Below are 18,986 nucleotides of genomic sequence, written 5' to 3' on the forward strand. Positions count from 1 at the left end.
TTCAAGATGCTCCACCTTGATCACAACTACTTATACACCAAGACTATACTTTCAGGGATCATTTCTATAGTTCGTTACTTGAGAAATGTGTGTCTAAAGTGGTAGGTCTTGCTATCCATGATGACGATTCAAGATATTCCCGTTCAGAGCATAAATCTGGTGGCTAGATATGACTTTGCTCATGTTTCTTCCACCTTTGATGATCTTTCCTTGTTCTTCAATGAACATGGAAGAAGGGAATATGTTCTGAGTGGATGTTCACCTTGTACAATAAAGCTTACTGAAATGTCTCCCAAATCCTCATCGTTAATAAAAGAAATCCTATTGAATCAGTCCTGATACCCCAGCAAAAATCTTTTCAGTTTTCTGACTTTCATTTATCTCAATGTCCAGCCCTTATATTTAGCTTCACAATGAGGTGTTTTACCATTTTCCTTTCAGGACAACCTTTGACCTTCCTTTGACCTTCTACATAGAATAACCCCATAACTTCTAACAACTCTTGTGTAGCTTGGGAGCGTCATAGAGCTAATCATGTCACATGTGCATGTTCGTTAGAGTCTCAGCTTTTCATAGATAGCTTTTAGGGGTTTGTAATTCAAACCATTCTGACTCTACAGATGTTTTCGTAAAAAAAGACCCGGACCTGGGCCCCTTTGAGATATGTCTTTGTCTCACAAACACAGCTCTATCTCAGCCCCCGTTAATCACACAGACTAACTCTTGGTACCACTGGATGCGGAAGACAAAGACAGATCTGATGGTACAACCCATACGTCTATAGCTAAAACAGACAATGTTGAAAAGGGGGTAGAATTCCCCAAAAATAACTTGCTTTGAAATATGGATGGATGTCTACCAACATTAGGTCATATTTTACCTGTTGGCAACCAGCATCGCTGACCATCTTTCTCATTTGTGGAACCTAGCAATTCTCCATAATTAACATAATTTGATTGCAACAACTGTTGATGCTGAGAATGCAACACAAACCGCTGGTGCAAATGCTCTTTTCAAGATGCTCCACCTTGATCACAACTACTTATACACCAAGACTATACTTTCAGGGATCATTTCTATAGTTCGTTACTTGAGAAATGTGTGTCTAAATTGGTAGGTCTCGCTATCCATGATGACGATTGAAGATATTCCCGTTCAGAGCATGAATCTGGTGGCTAGATATGACTTTGCTCATGTTTCTTCCACCTTTGATGGTCTTTCCTTGTTCTTCAATGAACATGGATGAAGGGAATATGTTCTGAGTGGATGTTAACCATGTACAATAAAATCTACTGAAATGTCTCCCAAATCCTCATCGTTAATAAAATAAATCCTATTGAATCAGTCCTGATACCCCAGCAAAAATCTTTTCAGTTTTCTGACTTTCATTTATCTCCATGTCCAGCCCTTAGATTTAGCTTCACAATGAGGTGTTTTACCATTTTCCTTACAGGACAACCTTTGACCTTCCTTTGATCTTCTACATAGAATAACCCCATAACTTCTAACAACTCTTGTGTAGCTTGGGAGCGTTATAGAGCAAATCATGTCACATGTGCATGTTCGTTAGAGTCTCAGCTTTTCACAGATAGCTTTCAGGGGTTTGTAATTCAAATCATTCTGACTCTACAGATGTTTTTGTAAAAAAAAGGACCCGGACCTGGGCCCCTTTGAGATATGTCTTTGTCTCACAAACACAGCTCTATCTCAGCCCCCGTTAATCACACAGACTAACTCTTGGTACCACTGGATGCGGAAGACAAAGACAGATCTGATGGTACAACCCATACGTCTATAGCTAAAACAGACAATGTTGAAAAGGGGGTAGAATTCCACAAAAATAACTTGCTTTGAAATATGGATGGATGTCCACCAACATTAGGTCATATTTTACCTGTTGGCAACCAGCATCGCTGACCATCTTTCTCATTTGTTGACCCTAGCAATTCTCCCTAATTAACATAATTTGATTGCAACAACTGTTGATGCTGAGAATGCAACACAAACCGCTGGTGCAAATGCTCTTTTCAAGATGCTCCACCTTGATCACAACTACTTATACACCAAGACTATACTTTCAGGGATCAGTTCTATAGTTCGTTACTTGAGAAATGTGTGTCTAAATTGGTAGGTCTCGCTATCCATGATGACGATTGAAGATATTCCCGTTCAGATCATGAATCTGGTGGCTAGATATGACTTTGCTCATGTTTCTTCCACCTTTGATGGTCTTTCCTTGTTCTTCAATGAACATGGATGAAGGGAATATGTTCTGAGTGGATGTTAACCATGTACAATAAAATCTACTGAAATGTCTCCCAAATCCTTATTGTTAATAAAATAAATACTATTGAATAAGTCCTGATACCCCAGCAAAAATCTTTTCAGTTTTCTGACTTTCATTTATCTCCATGTCCAGCCCTTAGATTTAGCTTCACAATGAGGTGTTTTACCATTTTCCTTACAGGACAACCTTTGACCTTCCTTTGATCTTCTACATAGAATAACCCCATAACTTCTAACAACTCTTGTGTAGCTTGGGAGCGTCATAGAGCAAATCATGTCACATGTGCATGTTCGTTAGAGTCTCAGCTTTTCATAGATAGCTTTTAGGGGTTTGTAATTCAAACCATTCTGACTCTACAGATGTTTTTGTAAAAAAGACCCGGACCTGGGCCCCTTTGAGATACGTCTTTGTCTCACAAACACAGCTCTATCTCAGCCCCCGTTAATCACACAGACTAACTCTTGGTACCACTGGATGCGGAAGACAAAGACAGATCTGATGGTACAACCCATACGTCTATAGCTAAAACAGACAATGTTGAAAAGGGGGTAGAATTCCACAAAAATAACTTGCTTTGAAATATGGATGGATGTCCACCAACATTAGGTCATATTTTACCTGTTGGCAACCAGCATCGCTGACCATCTTTCTCATTTGTGGAACCTAGCAATTCTCCATAATTAACATAATTTGATTGCAACAACTGTTGATGCTGAGAATGCAACACAAACCGCTGGTGCAAATGCTCTTTTCAAGATGCTCCACCTTGATCACAACTACTTATACACCAAGACTATACTTTCAGGGATCATTTCTATAGTTCGTTACTTGAGAAATGTGTGTCTAAAGTGGTAGGTCTCGCTATCCATGATGACGATTCAAGATATTCCCGTTCAGAGCATGAATCTGGTGGCTAGAAATGACTTTGCTCATTATTCTTCCACCTTTGATGATCTTTCCTTGTTCTTCAATGAACATGGATGAAGGGAATATGTTCTGAGTGGATGTTAACCATGTAAAGTAAAACTTACTGAAATGTCTCCCAAATCCTTATTGTTAATAAAATAAATACTATTGAATAAGTCCTGATACCCCAGCAAAAATCTTTTCAGTTTTCTGACTTTCATTTATCTTCATGTCCAGCCCTTATATTTAGCTTCACAATGAGGTGTTTTACCATTTTCCTTTCAGGACAACCTTTGACCTTCCTTTGATCTTCTACATAGAATAACCCCATAACTTCTAACAACTCTTGTGTAGCTTGGGAGCGTCATAGAGCTAATCATGTCACATGTGCATGTTCGTTAGAGTCTCAGCTTTTCATAGATAGCTTTTAGGGGTTTGTAATTCAAACCATTCTGACTCTACAGATGTTTTTGTAAAAAAAAGACCCGGACCTGGGCCCCTTTGAGATATGTCTTTGTCTCACAAACACAGCTCTATCTCAGCCCCCGTTAATCACACAGACTAACTCTTGGTACCACTGGATGCGGAAGACAAAGACAGATCTGATGGTACAACCCATACGTCTATAGCTAAAACAGACAATGTTGAAAAGGGGGTAGAATTCCACAAAAATAACTTGCTTTGAAATATGGATGGATGTCCACCAACATTAGCTCATATTTTACATGTTGGCAACCAGCATCGCTGACCATCTTTCTCATTTGTGGAACCTAGCAATTCTCCCTAATTAACATAATTTGATTGCAACAACTGTTGATGCTGAGAATGCAACACAAACCGCTGGTGCAAATGCTCTTTTCAAGATGCTCCACCTTGATCACAACTACTTATACACCAAGACTATACTTTCAGCGATCATTTCTATAGTTCGTTACTTGAGAAATGTGTGTTTAAAGTGGTAGGTCTCGCTATCCATGATGACGATTCAAGATATTCCCGTTCAGAGCATGAATCTGGTGGCTAGAAATGACTTTGCTCATGTTTCTTCCACCTTTGATGATCTTTCCTTGTTCTTCAATGAACATGGATGAAGGGAATGTTCTGAGTGGATGTTAACCATGTAAAATAAAACTTACTGAAATGTCTCCCAAATCCTTATTGTTAATAAAATAAATCCTATTGAATCAGTCCTGATACCCCAGCAAAAATCTTTTCAGTTTTCTGACTTTCATTTATCTCCATGTCCAGCCCTTATATTTAGCTTCACAATGAGGTGTTTTACCATTTTCCTTTCAGGACAACCTTTGACCTTCCTTTGATCTTCTACATAGAATAACCCCATAACTTCTAACAACTCTTGTGTAGCTTGGGAGCGTCATAGAGCTAATCATGTCACATGTGCATGTTCGTTAGAGTCTCAGCTTTTCATAGATAGCTTTTAGGGGTTTATAATTCAAACCATTCTGACTCTACAGATGTTTTCGTAAAAAAAAGACCCGGACCTGGGCCCCTTTGAGATATGTCTTTGTCTCACAAACACAGCTCTAGCTCAGCCCCCGTTAATCACACAGACTAACTCTTGGTACCACTGGATGCGGAAGACAAAGACAGATCTGATGGTACAACCCATACGTCTATAGCTAAAACAGACAATGTTGAAAAGGGGGTAGAATTCCACAAAAATAACTTGCTTTGAAATATGGATGGATGTCCACCAACATTAGCTCATATTTTACATGTTGGCAACCAGCATCGCTGACCATCTTTCTCATTTGTGGAACCGAGCAATTCTCCATAATTAACATCATTTGATTGCAACAACTGTTGATGCTGAGAATGCAACACAAACCGCTGGTGCAAATGCTCTTTTCAAGATGCTCCACCTTGATCACAACTACTTATACACCAAGACTATACTTTCAGGGATCATTTCTATAGTTCGTTACTTGAGAAATGTGTGTCTAAAGTGGTAGGTCTCGCTATCCATGATGACGATTCAAGATATTCCCGTTCAGAGCATGAATCTGGTGGCTAGATATGACTTTGCTCATGTTTCTTCCGCCTTTGATGATCTTTCCTTGTTCTTCAATGAACATGGATGAAGGGAATGTTCTGAGTGGATGTTAACCATGTAAAATAAAACTTACTGAAATGTCTCCCAAATCCTCATCGTTAATAAAATAAATCCTATTGAATCAGTCCTGATACCCCAGCAAAAATCTTTTCAGTTTTCTGACTTTCATTTATCTCCATGTCCAGCCCTTATATTTAGCTTCACAATGAGGTGTTTTACCATTTTCCTTTCAGGACAACCTTTGACCTTCCTTTGATCTTCTACATAGAATAACCCCATAACTTCTAACAACTCTTGTGTAGCTTGGGAGCGTCATAGAGCTAATCATGTCACATGTGCATGTTCGTTAGAGTCTCAGCTTTTCATAGATAGCTTTTAGGGGTTTATAATTCAAACCATTCTGACTCTACAGATGTTTTCGTAAAAAAAAGACCCGGACCTGGGCCCCTTTGAGATACGTCTTTGTCTCACAAACACAGCTCTATCTCAGCCCCCGTTAATCACACAGACTAACTCTTGGTACCACTGGATGCGGAAGACAAAGACAGATCTGATGGTACAACCCATACGTCTATAGCTAAAACAGACAATGTTGAAAAGGGGGTAGAATTCCACAAAAATAACTTGCTTTGAAATATGGATGGATGTCCACCAACATTAGCTCATATTTTACATGTTGGCAACCAGCATCGCTGACCATCTTTCTCATTTGTGGAACCGAGCAATTCTCCATAATTAACATCATTTGATTGCAACAACTGTTGATGCTGAGAATGCAACACAAACCGCTGGTGCAAATGCTCTTTTCAAGATGCTCCACCTTGATCACAACTACTTATACACCAAGACTATACTTTCAGGGATCATTTCTATAGTTCGTTACTTGAGAAATGTGTGTCTAAAGTGGTAGGTCTCGCTATCCATGATGACGATTCAAGATATTCCCGTTCAGAGCATGAATATGGTGGCTAGAAATGACTTTGCTCATTATTCTTCCACCTTTGATGATCTTTCCTTGTTCTTCAATGAACATGGATGAAGGGAATATGTTCTGAGTGGATGTTAACCATCTACAGTAAAACTTACTGAAATGTCTCCCAAATCCTTATTGTTAATAAAATAAATCCTATTGAATAAGTCCTGATACCCTAGCAAAAATCTTTCCGTTTTCTGACTTTCATTTATCTCCATGTCCAGCCCTTATATTTAGCTTCACAATGAGGTGTTTTACCATTTTCCTTTCAGGACAACCTTTGACCTTCCTTTGATCTTCTACATAGAATAACCCCATAACTTCTAACAACTCTTGTGTAGCTTGGGAGCGTCATAGAGCAAATCATGTCACATGTGCATGTTCGTTACAGTCTCAGCTTTTCATAGATAGCTTTTAGGGGTTTGTAATTCAAACCATTCTGACTCTACAGATGTTTTTGTAAAAAAAAAAACGGACCTGGGCCCCTTTGAGATATGTCTTTGTCTCACAAACACAGCTCTCTCTCAGCCCCCGTTAATCACACAGACTAACTCTTGGTACCACTGGATGCGGAAGACAAAGACAGATCTGATGGTACAACCCATACGTCTATAGCTAAAACAGACAATGTTGAAAAGGGGGTAGAATTCCACAAAAATAACTTGCTTTGAAATATGGATGGATGTCCACCAACATTAGCTCATATTTTACATGTTGGCAACCAGCATCGCTGACCATCTTTCTCATTTGTGGAACCGAGCAATTCTCCATAATTAACATCATTTGATTGCAACAACTGTTGATGCTGAGAATGCAACACAAACCGCTGGTGCAAATGCTCTTTTCAAGATGCTCCACCTTGATCACAACTACTTATACACCAAGACTATACTTTCAGGGATCATTTCTATAGTTCGTTACTTGAGAAATGTGTGTCTAAAGTGGTAGGTCTCGCTATCCATGATGACGATTCAAGATATTCCCGTTCAGAGCATGAATATGGTGGCTAGAAATGACTTTGCTCATTATTCTTCCACCTTTGATGATCTTTCCTTGTTCTTCAATGAACATGGATGAAGGGAATATGTTCTGAGTGGATGTTAACCATCTACAGTAAAATCTACTGAAATGTCTCCCAAAACCTTATTGTTAATAAAATAAATCCTATTGAATAAGTCCTGATACCCTAGCAAAAATCTTTCCGTTTTCTGACTTTCATTTATCTCCATGTCCAGCCCTTATATTTAGCTTCACAATGAGGTGTTTTACCATTTTCCTTTCAGGACAACCTTTGACCTTCCTTTGATCTTCTACATAGAATAACCCCATAACTTCTAACAACTCTTGTGTAGCTTGGGAGCGTCATAGAGCAAATCATGTCACATGTGCATGTTCGTTACAGTCTCAGCTTTTCATAGATAGCTTTTAGGGGTTTGTAATTCAAACCATTCTGACTCTACAGATGTTTTTGTAAAAAAAAGACCCGGACCTGGGCCCCTTTGAGATACGTCTTTGTCTTACAAACACAGCTCTATCTCAGCCCCCGTTAATCACACAGACTAACTCTTGGTACCACTGGATGCGGAAGACAAAGACAGATCTGATGGTACAACCCATACGTCTATAGCTAAAACAGACAATGTTGAAAACGGGGTAGAATTCCACAAAAATAACTTGCTTTGAAATATGGATGGATGTCCACCAACATTAGGTCATATTTTACCTGTTGGCAACCAGCATCGCTGACCATCTTTCTCATTTGTGGAACCTAGCAATTCTCCATAATTAACATCATTTGATTGCAACAACTGTTGATGCTGAGAATGCAACACAAACCGCTGGTGCAAATGCTCTTTTCAAGATGCTCCACCTTGATCACAACTACTAATACACCAAGACTATACTTTCAGGGATCATTTCTATAGTTCGTTACTTGAGAAATGTGTGTCTGAAGTTGTATGTCTCGCTATCCATGATGACGATTCAAGATATTCCCGTTCAGAGCATGAATCTGGTGGCTAGAAATGACTTTGCTCAATTTTCTTCCACCTTTGATGATCTTTCCTTGTTCTTCAAAGAACATGGATGAAGGGAATATGTTCTGAGTGGATGTTAACCACCTACAATAAAATCTACTGAAAAGTCTCCCAAATCCTTATTGTTAATAAAATAAATCCTATTCAATAAGCCCTTATACGCCAGCAAAAATCTTTTCAGTTTTCTGAGTTTCATTTATCTCCATGTCCAGCCCTTATATTTAGCTTCACAATGAGGTGTTTTACCATATTCCTTTCAGGACAACCTTTGACTTTCCTTTGATCTTCTACATAGAATAACCCCATAACTTCTAACAACTCTTGTGTAGCTTGGGAGCGTCATAGATCAAATTATGTCACATGTGCATGTTCGTTACAGTCTCAGCTTTTCATAGATAGCTTTTAGGGGTTTGTAATTCAAACCATTCTGACTCTACAGATGTTTTTGTAAAAAAAAAACGGACCTGGGCCCCTTTGAGATATGTCTTTGTCTCACAAACACAGCTCTCTCTCAGCCCCCGTTAATCACACAGACTAACTCTTGGTACCACTGGATGCGGAAGACAAAGACAGATCTGATGGTACAACCCATACGTCTATAGCTAAAACAGACAATGTGGAAAAGGGGGTAGAATTCCACAAAAATAACTTGCTTTGAAATATGGATGGATGTCCACCAACATTAGGTCATATTTTACCTGTTGGCAACCAGCATCGCTGACCATCTTTCTCATTTGTGGAACCTAGCAATTCTCCATTATTAACATCATTTGATTGCAACAACTGTTGATGCTGAGAATGCAACACAAACCGCTGGTGCAAATGCTCTTTTCAAGATGCTCCACCTTGATCACAACTCCTTATACACCAAGAATATACTTTTAGGGATCATTTCTATAGTTCGTTACTTGAGAAATGTGTGTCTAAAGTGGTAGGTCTCGCTATCCATGATGACGATTCAAGATATTCCCATTCAGAGCATGAATCTGGTGGCTAGAAATGACTTTGCTCATTATTCTTCCACCTTTGATGATCTTTCCTTGTTCTTCAATGAACATGGATGAAGGGAATATGTTCTGAGTGGATGTTAACCATCTACAGTAAAATCTACTGAAATGTCTCCCAAATCCTTATTGTTAATAAAATAAATACTATTGAATAAGTCCTGATACCCCAGCAAAAATCTTTTCAGTTTTCTGACTTTCATTTATCTCAATGTCCAGCCCTTATATTTAGCTTCACAATGAGGTGTTTTACCATTTTCCTGTCAGGACAACCTTTGACCTTCCTTTGATCTTCTACATAGAATAACCCCATAACTTCTAACAACTCTTGTGTAGCTTGGGAGCGTCATAGAGCAAATCATGTCACATGTGCATGTTCGTTAGAGTCTCAGCTTTTCATAGATAGCTTTCAGGGGTTTGTAATTCAAACCATTCTGACTCTACAGATGTTTTTGTAAAAAAAGACCCAGACTTGGGCCCCTTTGAGATACGTCTTTGTCTCACAAACACAGCTCTATATCAGCCCCCCTTAATCACACAGACTAACTCTTGGTACCACTGGATGCGGAAGACAAAGACAGATCTGATGGTACAACCCATACGTCTATAGCTAAAACAGACAATGTTGAAAAGGGGGTAGAATTCCACAAAAATAACTTGCTTTGAAATATGGATGGATGTCCACCAACATTAGCTCATATTTTACCTTTTGGCAACCAGCATCGCTGACCATCTTTCTCATTTGTGGAACCTAGCAATTCTCCATAATTAACATAATTTGATTGCAACAACTGTAGATGCTGAGAATGCAACACAAACCGCTGGTGCAAATGCTCTTTTCAAGATGCTCCACCTTGATCACAACTACTTATACACCAAGACTATACTTTCAGGGATCATTTCTATAGTTCGTTACTTGAGAAATGTGTGTCTAAAGTGGTAGGTCTCGCTATCCATGATGACGATTCAAGATATTCCCGTTCAGAAGGTGGATGTCACTATTAGGGATAGTAGGTATAGGTTAGTGATGGTGTATGGGCCACAGGTGGCGGCAGACAGGAGGGAGATGGTGGACTGTCTGGCGCCCCTGTGTGTCACAAATAGGCACTTGGTGATAGGAGGGGATTTCAACATAGATTTAGGGTTAGTGGGTGATAGTAGTGCAGGCGCCATCACCGGGCTAATGGCTTGCCATGGTCTGGTTGATGGAGGCCTGCACTCTACTCCGACAATGGCTGGTCCCACATGGCGCAACTCCCGGGGGGTTGCGCGGAGGCTCGACTACATTTTCCTATCTAGGTCTTTGGGTCAGTTGTCTGGGCGGCTGTTGCCTGTGTCCTTCTCAGATCACGACGGGGTGCTCCTGCAGGTGGGGTCGCCAGTCTGCCTCTTCGGTAGGGGGTACTGGAAATTAGATCGGGATGTGCTGGAGGAGCAAGCTTTCGTTGACACCTTTTTTGGTTTCTTTCGGGGGCTTGAAGGCCTCCGGTCCATGTGCGAGGGGGTGTTAGAGTGGTGGGATTTAGTTAAGGTAAGGATTAGGGCTTTTATAATAGGATATTGTAAGAGGAAAAAAAGGGAGGAAAGGAGGGAGGTGGATCGTATCCAAAGGTTGCTCGAACTCGAGTACGAGGCAGGCAACCTCGGCGGGTCGTTTGACTGGGAGAGATCCACTGACCTGAAGGCGCAGCTCAGGGAGCTGCAGGAGCGGAAGGCTCGAGCTTTCCTGGAGCGTGCGCATAATGGCTTTCTAGAACATAATGAGACTTGTTCCGCTATGTTCTTTAAGTCGGTTAGGGCCAGACAGAGTAGGAAGATAATGCATGGGGTGAGGAAAGAAGATGGTAGCATAGTTAGAAAACCGGAGGAAATGGTCAGGGTAACAACTGATCATTTCCGAGGTTTATTTAAAGAGAGGGTAATAGATGTAGAGCAGGGAAATGTGTTTTTAGAACACTTGTCCCGGCGATTGCCGGAGGACATTAGAGATGTGATGGAGGCTCAGATCTCCCTCGAGGAGGTTGAGAGTGCTCTCAGGAGGATGGGAAAAGGGAAGGTGCCTGGGATGGATGGGCTGCCGGCCGAGTTTTACCTCAAGTTTTGGGGTATACTTGGACCAGTGGTCCTCGAAGTCTTGAAGGCCATCCTTGAGACGGGGGTCCCGGGGGGATCAATGGCGGTCGGTGTGCTGTCACTTCTTCATAAGAAGGGGGAAGCAACTGACCTTGGCAACTGGCGGCCGTTGACCATGCTGTGCGTAGATTACAAGCTACTTGCAAAGGTTTTAGCAGACCGGTTACGCACAGCCCTTCCCTACGTCGTCCATGAGGATCAGACGTGCGGGGTAGAGGGTCGCTCGATCAGATGGAACCTACAGTTGATCAGGGACTCCATCGCTTGGGTAGAAGATAGGGGGCTGCCTTTAATGGTAGCAGCGCTAGATCAGGCGAAAGCCTTTGATCGCGTGAATAGATCCTTTCTATTCAGGGTGTTAGGTAGATTAGGATTTGGGGAAAAGTTTATAGGATGGATCCGTACTTTATATGTCGGAGCGGGGTGCCGAGTTAGCGTAAACAGTCACTTAGGTGACGTTTTTGACCTCTCGTCTGGGGTCAGGCAGGGATGCCCGCTCTCGGCTCTCCTCTTCGTTCTGTACATGGAGCCTCTGGGGGCTGCCATTAGGGCAGACACAGGGGTGGAGGGATTGCTGATACCTGGAAGTGGCGGTCACCGTGTCAAGTTGACGCAGTACGCCGACGACACCTCCTTGCTGCTTTGCAAGGACTCGTGCCTGACAAGGTCCCTTGCCATCATTGGGGACTTCACCCAAGCGTCGGGAGCGGTTCTTAACCACGTGAAGTCTTCCGTTAAGTTTTTCGGAAGATGGAGTGGTAGGACGGATGTGCCCGGAGGGTTATCTCTCTGTAACGGGGCCCTGAGGATTCTCGGGGTCCATTTTGAGACCTCCGGCTCAGCGACGCTGAACTGGAACATGCGCATCGCAGTGGTACAGAGGAAGCTAGCGATGTGGAGGGCTAGGTCTTTGTCTTTTTTAGGCAAGGTCCTGGTTCTAAAGGTGGATGTATTGCCATCTCTATTGTACTTGGCGTACATCTACCCATTGCCGGCTTGCCTGAGGAGGCATCTAGTGAGGCTGGTGTTTCAGTTCATGTGGGGTGGCAGGTACGAGTGGGTCGCCAGGGCACGCATGATCTGTCCCATCGGGGAGGGAGGTAGGGGGGTACCACATCTCCCCCTCAAGCTGGACGCAATTTTTGTTTATTTTCTGTTGACGGAGCTTGCTCAGCCAGTACTACACCCGTCCGGTTACCTCCTGCGGGTGTTCTTCTCGTATCAGGCGAGAAGCGTAATGGTGTGGTCTAACACGGGTCCTCGGGCGGAACAGCTGCCGTGGCACTTTGGCCATGCGGCCAAGTGGCTGCGTGCACACCCCGAGGTTGAAGTCGCCCGAGTAGGTTTAGACCACAGGCACCTGTACGAGGAGGTCAGGCGGGCAGTAAGTCCAGCACCTGTGGTGGGCATCCCGGCGGTGGTCTGGGAGGGAGTGCAGGCGCGGGGTCTAGACAACAGGCTCAAGGACCTGAATTGGTTGAGCCTCCACAAGTGTTTGCCGGTACGCTCCACCATGTACCGGCATAGATTGGCGCGATCCCCCACCTGTCCAAGACTTTCTTGTGGCAGGGAGGAGACTGTGCGCCATGTCTTTTGGGACTGTGCCATTGCCGGAGTAGTATGGGCAAAGGCACGGGTGTTGTTAGGAAGGGTTAGAGGGGATTTTGTTTTGACTTGGGCTAGGTTAGAGAGAGGTGTAGGGAGAGCGAGGGGGACGGATAGGGATAGGTTTCTGCTCTGGCTTCTCATGAGCCTCTTTAAGCGAGGGCTGTGGGAAGCCAGGCAGAACATGGTCAAGACAGGGAGAGATTGGGGGGTGGAAGGAATAGTGAGGAGGGTGGAAGGAGATTTGAGGGGGAGGATGAAGAGGGAGGAGACGAAGTGGGGGCAGCATGCTGCCCGGGAGAGATGGAAGGGGGGATTAGGGCTGGGGTTATTTTAGATTAGGGACGGGAAGATAGGGAAAGTTAGTGTTTAGGATGACGGGGAGGGATGATGCTCCCCTGAGTTTTTTGTTTTGGGTTTTCGTTTGGTTTGTGAATTAAAAATGCCATTATTATTTGCGTTTGAATGGAGTGTATGATTTTGTGTTGTATTGTATGAATGGCATTGAATGTAATAAATTATTTTTTCTAAAAAAAAGACCCGGACCTGGGCCCCTTTGAGAGACGTCTTTGTCTCGCAAACACAGCTCTATCTCAGCCCCCGTTAATCACACAGACTAACTCTTGGTACCACTGGATGCGGAAGACAAAGACAGATCTGATGGTACAACCCATACGTCTATAGCTAAAACAGACAATGTTGAAAAGGGGTAGAATTCCACAAATATAACTTGCTTTGAAATATGGATGGATGTCCACCAACATTAGCTCATATTATACCTTTTGGCAACCAGCATCGCTGACCATCTTTCTCATTTGTGGAACCTAGCAATTCTCCATAATTAACATAATTTGATTGCAACAACTGTAGATGCTGAGAATGCAACACAAACCGCTGGTGCAAATGCTCTTTTCAAGATGCTCCACCTTGATCACAACTACTTATACACCAAGACTATACTTTCAGGGATCATTTCTATAGTTTGTTACTTGAGAAATGTGTGTCTAAAGTGGTAGGTCTCGCTATCCATGATGACGATTCAAGATATTCCCGTTCAGAGCATGAATCTGGTGGCTAGAAATGACTTTGCTCATCTTTCTTACACCTTTGATGATCTTTCCTTGTTCTTCAATGAACATGGATGAAGGGAATATGTTCTGAGTGGATGTTAACCATGTACAATAAAACTTACTGAAATGTCTCCCAAATCCTCATCGTTAATAAAATAAATCCTATTGAATCAGTCCTGATACCCCAGCAAAAATCTTTTCAGTTTTCTGACTTTCATTTATCTCCATGTCCAGCCCTTATATTTAGCTTCACAATGAGGTGTTTTACCATTTTCCTTTCAGGACAACCTTTGACCTTCCTTTGATCTTCTACGTAGAATAACCCCATAACTTCTAACAACTCTTGTGTAGCTTGGGAGCGTCATAGAGCTAATCATGTCACATGTGCATGTTCGTTAGAGTCTCAGCTTTTCATAGATAGCTTTTAGGGGTTTGTAATTCAAACCATTCTGACTCTACAGATGTTTTTGTAAAAAAAAGACCCGGACCTGGGCCCCTTTGAGAGACGTCTTTGTCTCACAAACACAGCTCTATCTCAGCCCCCGTTAATCACACAGACTAACTCTTGGTACCACTGGATGCGGAAGACAAAGACAGATCTGATGGTACAACCCATACGTCTATAGCTAAAACAGACAATGTTGAAAAGGGGGTAGAATTCCACAAATATAACTTGCTTTGAAATATGGATGGATGTCCACCAACATTAGCTCATATTATACCTTTTGGCAACCAGCATCGCTGACCATCTTTCTCATTTGTGGAACCTAGCAATTCTCCATAATTAACATAATTTGATTGCAACAACTGTAGATGCTGAGAATGCAACACAAACCGCTGGTGCAAATGCTCTTTTCAAGATGCTCCACCTTGATCACAACTACTTATACACCAAGACTATACTTTCAGGGATCATTTCTATAGTTTGTTACTTGAGAAATGTGTGTCTAAAGTGGTAGGTCTCGCTATCCATGATGACGATTCAAGATATTCCCGTTCAGAGCATGAATCTGGTGGCTAGAAATGACTTTGCTCATCTTTCTTACACCTTTGATGATCTTTCCTTGTTCTTCAATGAACATGGATGAAGGGAATATGTTCTGAGTGGATGTTAACCATGTACAATAAAACTTACTGAAATGTCTCCCAAATCCTCAACGTTAATAAAATAAATCCTATTGAATCAGTCCTGATACCCCAGCAAAAATCTTTTCAGTTTTCTGACTTTCATTTATCTCAATGTCCAGCCCTTATATTTAGCTTCACAATGAGGTGTTTTACCATTTTCCTTTCAGGACAACCTTTGACCTTCCTTTGATCTTCTACGTAGAATAACCCCATAACTTCTAACAACTCTTGTGTAGCTTGGGAGCGTCATAGAGCTAATCATGTCACATGTGCATGTTCGTTAGAGTCTCAGCTTTTCATAGATAGCTTTTAGGGGTTTGTAATTCAAACCATTCTGACTCTACAGATGTTTTCGTAAAAAAAAGACCCGGACCTGGGCCCCTTTGAGAGATGTCTTTGTCTCACAAACACAGCTCTATCTCAGCCCCCGTTAATCACACAGACTAACTCTTGGTACCACTGGATGCGGAAGACAAAGACAGATCTGATGGTACAACCCATACGTCTATAGCTAAAACAGACAATGTTGAAAAGGGGGTAGAATTCCACAAAAATAACTTGCTTTGAAATATGGATGGATGTCCACCAACATTAGGTCATATTTTACCTGTTGGCAACCAGCATCGCTGACCATCTTTCTCATTTGTGGAACCTAGCAATTCTCCATAATTAACATAATTTGATTGCAACAACTGTTGATGCTGAGAATGCAACACAAACCGCTGGTGCAAATGCTCTTTTCAAGATGCTCCACCTTGATCACAACTACTTATACACCAAGACTATACTTTCAGGGATCATTTCTATAGTTCGTTACTTGAGAAATGTGTGTCTAAAGTGGTAGGTCTCGCTATCCATGATGACGATTCAAGATATTCCTGTTCAGAGCATGAATCTGGTGGCTAGATATGACTTTGCTCATGTTTCTTCCACCTTTGATGATGTTTCCTTGTTCTTCAATGAACATGGATGAAGGGAATATGTTCTGAGTGGATGTTAACCATGTACAATAAAACTTACTGAAATGTCTCCCAAATCCTCATCGTTAATAAAATAAACCCTATTTAATCAGTCCTGATACCCCAGCAAAAATCTTTTCAGTTTTCTGACTTTCATTTATCTCCATGTCCAGCCCTTAGATTTAGCTTCACAATGAGGTGTTTTACCATTTTCCTTACAGGACAACCTTTGACCTTCCTTTGATCTTCTACATAGAATAACCCCATAAATTCTAACAACTCTTGTGTAGCTTGGGAGCGTCATAGAGCTAATCATGTCACATGTGCATGTTCGTTAGAGTCTCAGCTTTTCATAGATAGCTTTTAGGGGTTTGTAATTCAAACCATTCTGACTCTACAGATGTTTTTGTAAAAAAAAGACCCGGACCTGGGCCCCTTTGAGAGACGTCTTTGTCTCACAAACACAGCTCTATCTCAGCCCCCGTTAATCACACAGACTAACTCTTGGTACCACTGGATGCGGAAGACAAAGACAGATCTGATGGTACAACCCATACGTCTATAGCTAAAACAGACAATGTTGAAAAGGGGGTAGAATTCCACAAAAATAACTTGCTTTGAAATATGGATGGATGTCCACCAACATTAGGTCATATTTTACCTGTTGGCAACCAGCATCGCTGACCATCTTTCTCATTTGTGGAACCTAGCAATTCTCCATAATTAACATAATTTGATTGCAACAACTGTTGATGCTGAGAATGCAACACAAACCGCTGGTGCAAATGCTCTTTTCAAGATGCTCCACCTTGATCACAACTACTTATACACCAAGACTATACTTTCAGGGATCATTTCTATAGTTCGTTACTTGAGAAATGTGTGTCTAAAGTGGTAGGTCTCGCTATCCATGATGACGATTCAAGATATTCCCGTTCAGAGCATGAATCTGGTGGCTAGAAATGACTTTGCTCATGTTTCTTCCGCCTTTGATGATCTTCCCTTGTTCTTCAATGAACATGGATGAAGGGAATATGTTCTGAGTGGATGTTAACCATGTAAAATAAAACTTACTGAAATGTCTCCCAAGTCCTCATCGTTAATAAAATAAATCCTATTGAATCAGTCCTGATACCCCAGCAAAAATCTTTTCAGTTTTCTGACTTTCATTTATCTCCATGTCCAGCCCTTATATTTAGCTTCACAATGAGGTGTTTTACCATTTTCCTTTCAGGACAACCTTTGACCTTCCTTTGATCTTCTACATAGAATAACCCCATAACTTCTAACAACTCTTGTGTAGCTTGGGAGCGTCATAGAGCTAATCATGTCACATGTGCATGTTCGTTAGAGTCTCAGCTTTTCATAGATAGCTTTTAGGGGTTTGTAATTCAAACCATTCTGACTCTACAGATGTTTTTGTAAAAAAAAGACCCGGACCTGGGCCCCTTTGAGATATGTCTTTGTCTCACAAACACAGCTCTATCTCAGCCCCCGTTAATCACACAGACTAACTCTTGGTACCACTGGATGCGGAAGACAAAGACAGATCTGATGGTACAACCCATACGTCTATAGCTAAAACAGACAATGTTGAAAAGGGGGTAGAATTCCACAAAAATGACTTGCTTTGAAATATGGATGGATGTCCACCAACATTAGGTCATATTTTACCTGTTGGCAACCAGCATCGCTGACCATCTTTCTCATTTGTTGACCCTAGCAATTCTCCATAATTAACATAATTTGATTGCAACAACTGTTGATGCTGAGAATGCAACACAAACCGCTGGTGCAAATGCTCTTTTCAAGATGCTCCACCTTGATCACAACTACTTATACACCAAGACTATACTTTCAGGGATCATTTCTATAGTTCGTTACTTGAGAAATGTGTGTCTAAAGTGGTAGGTCTCGCTATCCATGATGACGATTCAAGATATTCCCGTTCAGAGCATGAATCTGGTGGCTAGATATGACTTTGCTCATGTTTCTTCCGCCTTTGATGATCTTCCCTTGTTCTTCAATGAACATGGATGAAGGGAATATGTTCTGAGTGGATGTTAACCATGTACAATAAAACTTACTGAAATGTCTCCCAAGTCCTCATCGTTAATAAAATAAACCCTATTGAATCAGTCCTGATACCCCAGCAAAAATCTTTTCAGTTTTCTGACTTTCATTTATCTCCATGTCCAGCCCTTATATTTAGCTTCACAATGAGGTGTTTTACCATTTTCCTTTCAGGACAACCTTTGACCTTCCTTTGATCTTCTACATAGAATAACCCCATAATTTCTAACAACTCTTGTGTAGCTTGGGAGCGTCATAGAGCTAATCATGTCACATGTGCATGTTCGTTAGAGTCTCAGCTTTTCATAGATAGCTTTTAGGGGTTTGTAATTCAAACCATTCTGACTCTACAGATGTTTTTGTAAAAAAAAGACCCGGACCTGGGCCCCTTTGAGATATGTCTTTGTCTCACAAACACAGCTCTATCTCAGCCCCCGTTAATCACACAGACTAACTCTTGGTACCACTGGATGCGGAAGACAAAGACAGATCTGATGGTACAACCCATACGTCTATAGCTAAAACAGACAATGTTGAAAAGGGGGTAGAATTCCACAAAAATAACTTGCTTTGAAATATGGATGGATGTCCACCAACATTAGGTCATATTTTACATGTTGGCAACCAGCATCGCTGACCATCTTTCTCATTTGTTGACCCTAGCAATTCTCCATAATTAACATAATTTGATTGCAACAACTGTTGATGCTGAGAATGCAACACAAACCGCTGGTGCAA

General features: G+C 41.6%; 15 non-coding genes and 1 pseudogene across 15 annotated transcripts; all 16 read left to right on the forward strand.

Moving 5' to 3' along the window:
• The first annotated feature begins 39 nt into the window (after window positions 1–39).
• Window positions 40–255, forward strand: LOC123729910 (small nucleolar RNA U3). Its single transcript, XR_006761609.1, has one exon. It is a non-coding gene; the product is annotated as a small nucleolar RNA U3 (small nucleolar RNA).
• Window positions 256–1,051: 796 nt separating this feature from the next.
• LOC123729902 (small nucleolar RNA U3) lies at window positions 1,052–1,267 on the forward strand. The gene has a single exon (XR_006761601.1). It is a non-coding gene; the product is annotated as a small nucleolar RNA U3 (small nucleolar RNA).
• A 798-nt stretch (window positions 1,268–2,065) lies between these two features.
• LOC123729935 (small nucleolar RNA U3) lies at window positions 2,066–2,281 on the forward strand. The gene has a single exon (XR_006761634.1). It is a non-coding gene; the product is annotated as a small nucleolar RNA U3 (small nucleolar RNA).
• A 795-nt stretch (window positions 2,282–3,076) lies between these two features.
• LOC123729996 (small nucleolar RNA U3) lies at window positions 3,077–3,292 on the forward strand. The gene has a single exon (XR_006761689.1). It is a non-coding gene; the product is annotated as a small nucleolar RNA U3 (small nucleolar RNA).
• Window positions 3,293–4,089: 797 nt separating this feature from the next.
• On the forward strand, window positions 4,090–4,303 carry LOC123729940 (small nucleolar RNA U3). The gene has a single exon (XR_006761639.1). It is a non-coding gene; the product is annotated as a small nucleolar RNA U3 (small nucleolar RNA).
• A 797-nt stretch (window positions 4,304–5,100) lies between these two features.
• LOC123729925 (small nucleolar RNA U3) lies at window positions 5,101–5,314 on the forward strand. Its single transcript, XR_006761624.1, has one exon. It is a non-coding gene; the product is annotated as a small nucleolar RNA U3 (small nucleolar RNA).
• Window positions 5,315–6,111: 797 nt separating this feature from the next.
• Window positions 6,112–6,327, forward strand: LOC123730006 (small nucleolar RNA U3). Its single transcript, XR_006761699.1, has one exon. It is a non-coding gene; the product is annotated as a small nucleolar RNA U3 (small nucleolar RNA).
• A 795-nt stretch (window positions 6,328–7,122) lies between these two features.
• On the forward strand, window positions 7,123–7,338 carry LOC123730008 (small nucleolar RNA U3). Its single transcript, XR_006761701.1, has one exon. It is a non-coding gene; the product is annotated as a small nucleolar RNA U3 (small nucleolar RNA).
• A 796-nt stretch (window positions 7,339–8,134) lies between these two features.
• Window positions 8,135–8,350, forward strand: LOC123729897 (small nucleolar RNA U3). Its single transcript, XR_006761596.1, has one exon. It is a non-coding gene; the product is annotated as a small nucleolar RNA U3 (small nucleolar RNA).
• A 795-nt stretch (window positions 8,351–9,145) lies between these two features.
• LOC123729993 (small nucleolar RNA U3) lies at window positions 9,146–9,361 on the forward strand. The gene has a single exon (XR_006761686.1). It is a non-coding gene; the product is annotated as a small nucleolar RNA U3 (small nucleolar RNA).
• A 796-nt stretch (window positions 9,362–10,157) lies between these two features.
• On the forward strand, window positions 10,158–10,273 carry LOC123729948 (uncharacterized; annotated as a pseudogene).
• A 3,695-nt stretch (window positions 10,274–13,968) lies between these two features.
• On the forward strand, window positions 13,969–14,184 carry LOC123729994 (small nucleolar RNA U3). Its single transcript, XR_006761687.1, has one exon. It is a non-coding gene; the product is annotated as a small nucleolar RNA U3 (small nucleolar RNA).
• A 797-nt stretch (window positions 14,185–14,981) lies between these two features.
• Window positions 14,982–15,197, forward strand: LOC123729995 (small nucleolar RNA U3). The gene has a single exon (XR_006761688.1). It is a non-coding gene; the product is annotated as a small nucleolar RNA U3 (small nucleolar RNA).
• Window positions 15,198–15,994: 797 nt separating this feature from the next.
• On the forward strand, window positions 15,995–16,210 carry LOC123730010 (small nucleolar RNA U3). The gene has a single exon (XR_006761703.1). It is a non-coding gene; the product is annotated as a small nucleolar RNA U3 (small nucleolar RNA).
• Window positions 16,211–17,007: 797 nt separating this feature from the next.
• LOC123729895 (small nucleolar RNA U3) lies at window positions 17,008–17,223 on the forward strand. The gene has a single exon (XR_006761594.1). It is a non-coding gene; the product is annotated as a small nucleolar RNA U3 (small nucleolar RNA).
• Window positions 17,224–18,020: 797 nt separating this feature from the next.
• LOC123729886 (small nucleolar RNA U3) lies at window positions 18,021–18,236 on the forward strand. The gene has a single exon (XR_006761585.1). It is a non-coding gene; the product is annotated as a small nucleolar RNA U3 (small nucleolar RNA).
• Window positions 18,237–18,986: the final 750 nt, after the last annotated feature.

This window comes from Salmo salar, chromosome ssa23, assembly GCF_905237065.1.
Source record: "Salmo salar chromosome ssa23, Ssal_v3.1, whole genome shotgun sequence".
Taxonomy (NCBI): domain Eukaryota; kingdom Metazoa; phylum Chordata; class Actinopteri; order Salmoniformes; family Salmonidae; genus Salmo; species Salmo salar.